The sequence below is a fragment of the Eumetopias jubatus genome, unplaced genomic scaffold (assembly GCF_037043125.1).
Source record: "Eumetopias jubatus isolate StellerSeaLion01/CBP00866 unplaced genomic scaffold, mEumJub1_p1.0 scaffold_5, whole genome shotgun sequence".
NCBI classification, from domain to species: Eukaryota; Metazoa; Chordata; class Mammalia; order Carnivora; family Otariidae; genus Eumetopias; species Eumetopias jubatus.
In genome coordinates, this window is record NW_028274811.1 from 25,850,396 (window position 1) to 25,862,285 (window position 11,890).

Here is an 11,890-nt window from a genome sequence, read left to right on the forward strand (position 1 = left end):
GTACTGAGTTATATGAAAAGTCCTCCATGGGATTCTGTGATCTTCCCTTTCCCTCTTTCTCCCTCTACTTCTAATCACTAAGTGATAGTAGCTCCTATACCAGGTTGATCATTAGTATCTTCTGGCGTGTTTCTAAAAATATAAGCTCGTGGATTCAAATCCTCAATACTTGGATTCAGCGGGGACCCTTCTAGCCTAGGCTTGGTGTGCCTACAGGGCAATCCAGTACTGACCATACTTACATAACTCATGAATGTGGCCACACGATTCCGTCTCGTCAGGCTCCAAAGGTTCGTTGTCAAATCCCTGTGAAATTTAAGTGACAGTGACTATGCAGGTCTTAGACTTAACTAGTGAAGAAGCACAAAAAACAGTTGCTTTCCCATCCATTATAATTTCCCAAATAATGTGGTATGAGAAAAAGAAACCCATCACAGTCAAATATAGGTCACCCCACCTCTTTAGGATGGACATGAGCAGACATGCAATTGAGAGCAGAACCAAGGCAGGAAGGCAGACACAGGAACTAAGTTTTGCATTCACAGGACAAACCACCAATTCAGGTCTTTGTCAAGGATGGAGAAAGAAAATTCAACAAAGAAAGTAGATCAGAAAAGATGGCTAAAGGGGCGCCTGGGTGGCTCAGTTGGTTGAGCGACTGCCTTCGGCTCAGGTCATGATCCTGGAGTCCCAGGATCGAGTCCCACATCGGGCTCCCTGCTCAGCAGGGAGTCTGCTTCTCCCTCTGACCCTCTCATGCTCTCTCTATCTCATTCTCTCTCTCTCAAATAAATAAATAAAATCTTTAAAAAAAAAAAGATGGCTAAAAAGGAATACATGCCACTCTTAGAAAACACTGCATCCGAGGCCTGGTCAAGTCAGGAAAAGTTCAGAGTAGAATCACAAAGGGGACTTATCCACAGGACAAGGCTGGCTTTTGCTTTCAAGGTCTATGTAGTTACCTCTGTGAAAGCTGTTCCTGCAGCACCAAGAACGCAGTTCCCCAGATTCCCGTAACCGGTGGGTCCATCCTGACCACAGAGACAGCTGCCCTCAGATTACATTATAGCAGTAGTGAGAGGGATTTGATCCCAGGGACATCTTCTTATGAAGGGTCAGACTTAAAGGAACAATCTTAGCTTAGACCTAGCTCTTCAGGAAGTCTTCTCTGAATGCTCAGGCTGTGTGCCTGTTCGCTGGGTCCCAGGACCCCTGCACACATACTTCCTTTACAGCGCTTATTCAATTATTTAGAAAGTAGCCATTTATATGTGTGTCTCCCCCAAAAAACTATGGTCTGTCTATGGGAATTGGTATTGTCTCCTTTGCTTTCCTAGCCCTAGTTTCCAGGAGAGTAACCAGCACATGAAAGGTGCTAACGAACATTTGTTGTTTAGCTTGCTAATTCACCTTGTCTTTCCCAAAGGACAAAATGTCTGTCTTCTCTTTGTTTGGCTCAGCCACACCAGAGAATTGTGCTGGGCTGAAGTACTGGAGCTCAGAGTTAATAGACTCAAGTGCTCCCCCTGTCACAGAGGAGCGAGTCTGACTGCAGAGAGGCAGAGGAACCTAGCACAAGAGGGGCTACAGGTGGGAGCAAAGGACTTTGTGTGGTTCTGTCTCTATCACTTTCCATCCCAAGAATTCATCTCAATTCCAGGTGTAACTGGAGGAGACAGCACCACATTAGGAGAAGGGGATAAGGGCTTTTTCCTTTTCTGGGTGTGATTTTAAAATGGTCCCCAAAGATTTATCTTTGATAATTTAGAGGCCCCCTGAACTAGAAGACAAACCTCCCATGTGAGCTCTGACCTTCTCCTGCCAATAGAAACACAACTCAAAGGAATAACATTTTGCCCTTACCAAGAAATAATCCAAATGAGGTTCAAAGAAGGCTCCAATACTGTAATCAGCAACACGGCAGTAAAAAAAAAACAGACAGGGTTAGCTAGGTGGGCAACCTTCAGGTGAGTCCAGGAACTCTGCATTCCCAGGCCTGCTCTTAAGTGAAGACACAATAAGCAGTTTATCTAAGACCTGCATCTAGATGAAGAAATTAAAGGTCAGAAAGGGTATGGAACTTATCCAAGGTCACAAAGCAAAGCTTTGATTCACACCCAGACTTTCTGCTTCCTGAGCTCATGCTCTTAAACCCTCAACAATTTGTGGATCCAGAGAAAGAAGGATAAGGCAACCAACTATCAGACTGGGTAGGTTTCTGTAGGGAGGGACACAGAAGTGGGGCTCAGGACATTTCAAGGTCAGTGTCCCCAAAATGGAGAATGGAGAGCTTCAGAGTAGAGGTAACCATAGCTCAAATGCAAGGTGGGAAGTGGCAATAACAGGGGACAGGACAGAGATTACCTACCCAGGTTGACTCAGATAACTCATACCTGGAGAAATTCTACTGTTTCATCTGACAGCGCCGTGATGAGCTGAATCCTTCGATTTACTTGGCTAATCACAGGGTCCTCCTCTTCGGTCAGAAATACACTGAATAGGGAAAATCAGATATAAGAGAAGGGCATGAAGAAGAGAGAAAAGGGGACGAAGGTGAGTCAGAAGCAGCAGATAGGGTAGAAAATGAGGGGAGGGACGAGGGGTTCAGAGATCATTCCTCCTGCCTATGTTACAACTGTCATTTCTGGCTCAGAAATGGGAGACTCTTCAGAATCTCACAATGTCAGCATTCACAGAGTCCTCCCAGCTAATCCTTCCAACCCTCTCACTTGGGAAAGACAATACTGAGATGATATTGAGGAAGTAAATTGCCCAAATTTATAAAATCATTAAGTGGCAGAGCCAGGACTCCAACTCAAGGCTTCAAAATTTTAGTCCTGTGCCTTTTTTGGTGGTTTAATAAGACCTCTCAAACTTTAACTCCAGACTAGTCAAACTATAACAAAAAGGCTGTATTCAGGTTAGGAAAAATCAGTCCTGAGGCCTATAAACAAACAGAAATCACACACATACACACATACGCAATCACACCTAGGCCCACAAAGAGGTATGCACACAGTTACACACACCTAAGGACAGTGTGAGAGACAAACAATAATCAAGTGGGGAGACAAGTGAACATCCAGGTCAAAGAAATCTCACATATATGAATAAGGTGGCTGGAAGAGATACCAAACCATCCCATCCCAAGAGCACCTTTTCCCGACCCTGACTTTAGATGAGTGGACAGAAGCTGAAGTAATACTAAAGACTCTGGATCATTTCGTCTAGCAAATAGAACCTGAGGATGAATACAGGCTAGTATTCAAACTAGCGTACCAGTACCCCTTATGATGTGCACAATTTTAGCAAGAAATACACAGGAATTGACTTCCAATTCTTCAACTTCTATCCATATTCTTTCATAGTTTTGTTCAATTTTTCTTTTCAAATAGTCCTTCCCCCTTACTATTCAAAAGAAATACACCTATAATTTTACTGTGATATATTCCTCCCAGGTGTAAAAATTCCACAGCATCAAAAAAAAAAAAAAAAAAGGAAACAATGTTAAATACTATTTCAGAGAAGTTTCCTCTAGGTTAACCAAGGCACCTCGTAACTCATCGTAGGGCTTCCTGTATCTAACATATTTGTGATAAATACCAAGTATGACATTTGAAAATGTGGTATTCTGGCCTTTGTGGGGATGTTGTGAATAAAAGTATTTGTAAAGTAGGACAGTGCAATTATATATATTTTTGTCTCACAACTTTGCCTCTTCTATCTTTTCACTATTTTCAAAGAAGGCCCTACTCTTATGGGATGATATAGTAAGGGCAAAGTGAGTAGTAATATAGAATATTTACATAAAAATGGATTCACGTATTTAAATACAAACAATTCTTTTCAACTATTATTAACATTCACCCATTATCCATGCCTACAGTATAACTAGAAAACAGAGAAGTTACACATTTCAATTTTCTTTAAGTAGGTAAATAAACACCAGATGTCAGCAGAGCATTCCAGAGACATCTAAGCAAAGAATCTGTCTGAGGCTCCACAGGAGGGTGAAAAGCACAGTGTGCTCTTACTGGTTGTGAAACACTATTAATTATGAAAAGGAAAACCATAAAATTTCATCTGGAGTGTTGCTTCCAGAGGGAAAAGGCCCTTCCTTGAGTATGGAAATACTGAGAAAACAGCTCAGGAGACCTAATCAATGATACAAGTTACTATAAGTAAAAAAAATAAATAAAATGAAATAAAATGAAAATCAAAACTTTACAGGAGTTGAAAACACAATAAAACAAATCTATCCCCAGCCAAGAAACAGGAAATTATAACGAAATACTATCACATAAAGTAAATATAATTACATAAGCAACTATAGACATGAAAGAACATAAATCAGAAATTCAAAAACTTACAATGGATACAGACAACAAAAGAAAATGCAACATAGAAACTAATCATATTCAGGAAAACTTTAAAAAAATAAAATTATCTCAGATATGAATACTAAATTACAAGATCCCCAAGAAAGATAGAGATATGGCCAAAAGTATACTAAGAGACACAGAGGACAGATGAGAAAAGTAAAGAAAATAAAGCAAAAATGAAGATAAAGATAAACAGTATCATAGATAGTTGCAAATATAAAAGGCTGACAGAGAAGAGCAATATGGGTATCACTGGGGTCCTTAAAAAAAGAAAAGGAGGGGCGCCTGGGTGGCTCAGTCATTAAGCGTCTGCCTTCGGCTTGGGTCATGATCCCAGGGTCCTGGGATCAAGCCCCGCATCGGGCTCCCTGCTCAGCAGGAAGCCTGCTTCTCCCTCTCCCACTCTCCCTGCTTGTGTTCCTGCTCTTGCTATCTCTCTCTCTCTCTGTCAAATAAATAAATAAAATCTTTAAAAAAAAATTAAAAAAAGAAAAGAAAATTAAAAAAAAAGAAAAGAATGGAACGGACCTAAAATGGCCAGTTCCAAGATATTTCTTAGTAAAACAGGCAAATATAAAGTAATACACTTAACTAACCTAAAATTATATGTCAATACTGATAATAAATATATCAATCATGATTAATTATTAATATGGATTATTATTAGTTACTATTTATTAATAACTAATAGTTATTAATATGGATAACTATTAAGATATTTATTAATATGGATAAATATAAATTATTTTTATTAAGAATAAAAAATTTTTAGGAGTGCCTGGGTGGCTGAGTCGGATAAATGTCTGACTCTTGATTTTGTCTCAGGTCACGATCTCAGGAATGTAAGATTGAGCCCTGCATTGGGCTCCACGCTAGGCATGGAGCCTGCTTAAGATTTTCTCTCACTCTCCCTCTGCCCCTCTCCCACTGCTCAACCTCTCTCTCAAAAAAAAATAAATATAAGATTTTTAAATATAGTTGAGTATGCTCCTATCAGACAGACCATACCCCTAGATAACAACTATAAACACTGGACAAAATACAAAAAATAATTACCAGAAGGTAATGCAGAGTAAGCATGCAGATTATGGATGGAAGTCAATCCTTGAAATAAGGGAACGGTACATTGGTTTCCTGTTTTTTTAATGGCTATTAGCCTCAGGATGACCATATATGATGCAGCTCAGGACTGATAAAAATTCTGATAGAAAATCCGAAGTTTTTCTAACCTGAAGAATGACCTTACAGAGTTTGGGGCAATCACAGATGCTAAAAAGTGAAAAGCAAATCCCAATAAGATGATAAAGAGAAAGATTCAAATTCTATGTATCAGCTCTGCCTAAATCTCTTGCAGACCTCTAAACAATGCAAAGCAATAACAATGTAGGTTTTACACTGCAAGCAGCCCAGACAAGAATAAGAGAACTGAATTGTGCACAAAAAAACCAAAGTTTGTATTGAACCTAATAACCTCTCTGTTATTAGAAACAACAGGCTGTTTCAAAATGGTGATGTAGGAGGCTCCCAAACCCACCTTCTCCCAAGGATACAGTGAATCTACGGCTACATGTGAAACACCCTCTGAAAGAAATCCTGAAACTGAGCAACTACTACCCATAGAGAAAATGAGAAAAAGAAAAAAAAAACACCCACATCAAAAAGGCTAAAAGAAGCTGAGAAACAATCTCACCATAAAACCCAACCCTGGTATGGTGGCCCATAAGTGGGAGGGAACTTCCAGCTTCTCCCTAAAGAGCAATGAGTTTGAACTCCACATCTAGCACCCCAACTTCTGTAACAGAAGAGATGGGCCTCTAAAACATCTAGCTGTGAAAGCCAATGGGACTTACATCCAAAAGCTCCACAATGATACAGTGAATTAAGATATGGTTCTTAAAGGGCTTGCACAGACTCACTGTGGCTAACCTCCTAAGACCCAGCAGAGGCAGCAGACTAAACCAGTGTGAGGGCCTGGCAGAGGCAGTGGACTAAAACCAGTCTTTTGGTGCCAGTAACCCTGATGGCTTTTCTTAATAACCATGGCCTGAAGGACAGGCTTCTAACTTAACACACATCAAGAGGCCAACTGCAATATTTTCCAGAGACCAGGGAGGTCAGCCAGCACTATCCTTATGCTCTCCCTCTGCCTCACTCTAGGATGTTAATATTTCTTAGAAAGAGCCTGTGCACACCTCTGGTGCCATGGGTTTTGTGGCAGCAGCCCAGGGAATGCCCCTTGAACACATGGCTCTGGTGGCCAGTGGGGCTTATATTCATGGATTCAACAGGATGGCAGCAAACAGAGTTCTTAACTGGCTATCACCCTAGGGCTCAGTGCAGAAGGAAAAGAGAAATGGCCATCTCCCAGTCTTCACTTGAAAGAAGTATATTTATATGCCTTAAAACCTTCTGCCTGAAGATTTACCTTATAATCAGCCTGCATGTAGGTGCTGACTGACATCCTCCCCTTTGGGACACTAACAGGTCATGACATACCTTCAACTAATGGACACCAATAAAAACAAATAAGGCTGCTTGGACAATCACAAAGATTTGAGAGACAATCAGAAGCTAGGACAAGGTTTAATGGTAAGGTTCATCTCACAAACAAGAATACTCCCTCAAGACTAGAAGAGAGTGCTATTTATCTAAGGCACAGAAACCAACACAGAGAGACAAAGAAAATGAAGAAACAAAGGAATATGTTCCAAATGAAAGAATAAGATAAAACCTCAGAAAAAGGCCTTAAGGTAGTGGAGAGAAATGGTTTATCTGATAAAGAGTTAATAATAATGGTCATAGAGATGACCACTGATATCAGGAGAATAATGCATGAACAAAGTGAGAATTTTAACGAAGACAAAATATAAGAAAGAACCAAACAGAAGTAATAGAGCTGAAGAACACAATAAGTGAACTGAAAAATTCAATACAGGGGTTCAAAGCAGCATATATGAAGCAGAAGAAGGGATCAGCAAACCCAAAGACAGAGCAGTGGAATTCTTCCAACCAGGAAAAAGAAAAAAGAAAAGAAAAGAAAAAAGAAGAAAAAAATGAAAGAGAGTGAAGACAGCTTAAGGGACTTATGGGATAATATCAAGTGGACCAATGTTCACATTATAAGGAAGGGACAGAACACTTATTTGAAGAAATAATGGCTGAAAATTTCCCTAACCTGGGGGAAGGAAACAGATATTCAGATCCAGGAAGCCCAAAAAGTTCCAAATAAGATGAACCTGAAGAGACCCACATCGAGATACATTATAATTAAGTGGCAAAAAGTTAAAAACAAAGTATCTTAAAAGCACCAAGAGGAAACAACTAACTGTGAACAAGCAAACCACCACAAGACAATAAGCATATCTTTCAGCAGAAACTTTGCAGGCCAGATAGGAGTAGCACAATATATTCAAAGCACTGACAGGAAAACTGCCAACTAAGAATACACTACCCAGCAATGCCGTACTTCAAAAGTATAAGAGAGATAAATAGTTATCCACATAAGCAAAAAGTAAAGGAGTTCATCACCATTAAGTTGGCCTTATATGAAATGTCACAGAGAATTTTTTAGGCTGAAATAAAAGGGCACTACTTGGTAATAAGAAAAAATATGAAAGGGTAAGTCTCACTGGTAAAGATAAATAAATAGTTAAATCAAATATCTAATGTTGTAACAGTGGTGGATTGATCATTTATAAATCTAGTATAAAGGTTAAAAGATAAAATTAACAAAATAACTAGAGTTACAATAATTTGTTAATGAATACACAAGATAAAAAGATGTAAATTGTGACATCAAATACAAAACTCGTTTGGGGAGTAAATATGTAGAACTTTATTTTTTTTAAGATTTTTTATTTATTTATTTAACTTAGCGAGAGAGAGCACAAGCAGGAGGAGCAGCAGAGGGAGAAGCAGGGTCCCTGCCGAGCAAGGAGCCCAATGTGGGACTCGATCCCAGGACCCTGGGATCATGACCTGAGCCGAAGGCAGATGCTTAACCGACTGAGCCACCCAGGCATCCCGTAAATATGTAGAACTTTAAAATGAATTCAAACTTCAGTTGTTTTCAACTTAAAATAGACTGTATTTATAAATATACTTTATGTATACCTCATGATAACCACAAAGCATAAAGGTATAGTAGATATACAAAAGGTAAAAAGAAAAGAATAGGGGCTCCTGAGTGGCTCAGTTGGTTAAGCATCTGCCTTCAGCTCAGGTCATGATCCCAGGGTCCTGGATCGAGCCCCCCATTGGGCTCCCTGCTCAGTGGGGAGTCTTTTTCTCCCTCTTCCTTTGTCCCTCCCCTGCTTGTGCTCACTTGGTCTTTCTCTCTCTCAAAAACAAATAAATCTTAAAAAAAGAAAAAGGAAAAGAATAGAGAAAATCATCAATCACCAAAAAAAAAGAGAGAGGGCAAGAAAAGAATGAAGGAATTAAAAAACAGCTAGAAAAAAATTAACAAAATGGCAGTAAGTCCACACCTACCAATAATTACTTTAAATGTAAATGGACTAAATTCACCAATCAAAACACATACAGTAATCTCTCTCTCTAAAAAAATAATTTTTTTTTTAAAAAAACAAAAAAGAACTCAAACTCCCACTTTATATCTCAGGGACCTAAAAGAAAGAACGAATGAAGCCCAAAATTAGCAGAAGGAAGGAAATAACAAATATCAGAGGGTAAATAAATTGAGACTAAAAGAACAATAGAAAAGATCAATGAAACTAATATCTGTTTTTTTGATAAGATAAACAAAATAGACAAAACTTTAGTTAGACTCACCAAGAAGAAAAAAGAAAGGACTCAAAGTCAGAAATGAAAGAGAAAATATTACAGCTGATATCACAGAAATACAAATGATACAAGAGACTACTCTGAACAATTATATACCTAACAGGACAAATAGGACAAACTAGAAGAAATGGAGAAGTTCCTAGAAACAAAACCTACCAAGACTGAATTATAAAGAAACAGAAAATCTGAACAGATCAATTACTAGTGTGGAGATTGGATCAATAATAAAAAAAAACTTTCCAACAAACAAAAGTTCAGGATCAGATGGCTTCGCTAGTGAAGTCAACCAAACATTTATTTATTTATTTATTTAGCTATAAACCTGAATATTTATTTAGGATGTAAAGAGAAGTTACATAACAAATTTAAAAATGGAAACGTGAATATATTCTGCAAATATTAGAAAATACAAATAACATAATAAAATAATCTAATAATATTTTTATTGACTTTCTGATACTCCTCCATAGTATTTTGGCTGCATATTCTTTGATTGCCTCTTCATATGGCAAAAATATTATAATATTATTTTCCATAGAGAAACCAGAAAGATAATTCAGTTTTTCCTCTAGCATGGTTGATCAAAATTTGTTTTTTTATTTAAATTCAATTAATTAACATATAATATATTATTGGTTTCAGAGGTAGAGGTCAGTGATTCATCAGTCTTATAGAATACCCAGTGCTCATTACATCACATGCCCTCCTTAATGTCCATCACCCAGTTACCCCATCCTCCACCCCCTCCCCCAGCAACCCTCAGTTTGTTTCCTATGATTAGGAGTCTCCTATGGTTTGTCTCCCTCTCAGGCTTTCTCTTGTTTTATTTTTTCCTCTCTTCCCCTATGATCCTCTGTTCTGTTTCTTAAATTCCACGTATTAGTGAGATCATATGATAATTGTCTTTCTCTGATTGACTTATTTCGCTTAGTATAATACCCTCTGGTTCCATCCACATCATTGCAAATGGCAAGATTTCATTTTTTTGATGGCTGAGTAGTATTCAATTGTATATATATATACCACATCTTCTTTATCCATTCATCTGTCAATGGACATGTGGGCTCTTTTCTTAGTTTGGCTATTGTTCAACCAAACATTTAAAGAAGAATTAATACCAGCCCTTCTTGAACTCTTCCAAAAAGTGTAAGAGGAAGGAACACTTCCAAACTCATTTTATCAGCCCAGAATTACATTGGTAACAAAACCATACAAGGACACTACAAGAAAAAATAATACAGGCCAATAACCCTGATGAACATAAATGCAATAATCCTCAGCAAACTATAGTAGCCCCTTTTATCCACAGGGCATATGTTCCAAGACCCCAGGGGATACCTGAAACCACACATAGTACCAAACCCTATATATACTATGTTTTTTACTGTACATATATACCCATGATAAAGTTTAATTTATAAATTAGTCACAGTAAGAGATTAACAATAATATATGATAAAATAGAATAATTATAACAATATACTATAATAAAAGTTATGTGAATGTGGTCTCTCTCAAAATATGTTATTATACTGTACTGGCCCTTCTTGTGATGATGTGAGATGATAAAATGCCTACATGATGAGATGAAATGAGGGGAATGACAGAGGCATTATGATGCAGCAAAAAGGTACTACTGATCTTCTGACTACACGTCAGAAGTTTCACCTGCCTTTAAACCACAGCTGACCATAGATAAATGAAACCACAGAAAATGAAACAACAGATAAGGAGAGACTACTGTATTAGCAAACCAAATTTAACAATACATTAAAAGGATGATACACCATGATCAAATAGGATTTATCCCTGAGATGCAAGGATGGTTCAGCATTCACATAAATCAATGTGATATACCACATTAACAAAATGAAGGGGAAAAATCATATTATCATCTTAAGAGATGCAGAAAAATCATATGACAACATCCATTCATGATAAAAAAAGAAAACTTTCAACAAAGTAGCTATAGAGGGAACATACCTCAACATAATAAAGGCCATATATGAGAAGCCCATAGCTAACATCATATTCAATGGTGAAAAACTGGAGGATTTTTCTTCTATGATCAGGAACAAGACAAGGATGCTTCTCTTGCCACTTTTACTCAACATAGAACTGGAAGTCCTAGCCAGAGCAGTTAGGCAAGAAAAAGAAATAAAAGACATCCAAACTGGAAAGGAGGAAATATCTATTTGCAGATGACTTGATCTTATATAGAAAACCTTAAAGACTCCATCAAAAAACTGTGAACTAATAGACAAATTCAGTAAACTTGTAGGGTACAAAATCAATATACAAAACCAGTTGTGTTTCTATACACTAATAATGAACTATCAGAAAGAAAAATTAGATAAACAATCCCATTTACAAGTGCATCAAAAAGAATACAATACCTCAGAATAAATTTAACCAAGAATCTGAAAGATCCATATGCTAAAAAACATAAGACATCATGAAAGAAACTGAAGAAGACACAAATAAATAAGAAGATATTACAAGCTCACAGAATGAAAGAATTAATACTGTTAAAATGTTCATACTACCCAAAGCAACCTACAGATTCATTGAAATCCCTAAGAAAATTCTAATGGCATTTTTCACAGAACTAAAACAAACCATCCTAAAATTTTCATGGACCCACAGGAGACCCTGATTAGGCAAAGCAATCTTGAGAAAAAAGAACAAAACTGAAAACATCAGAC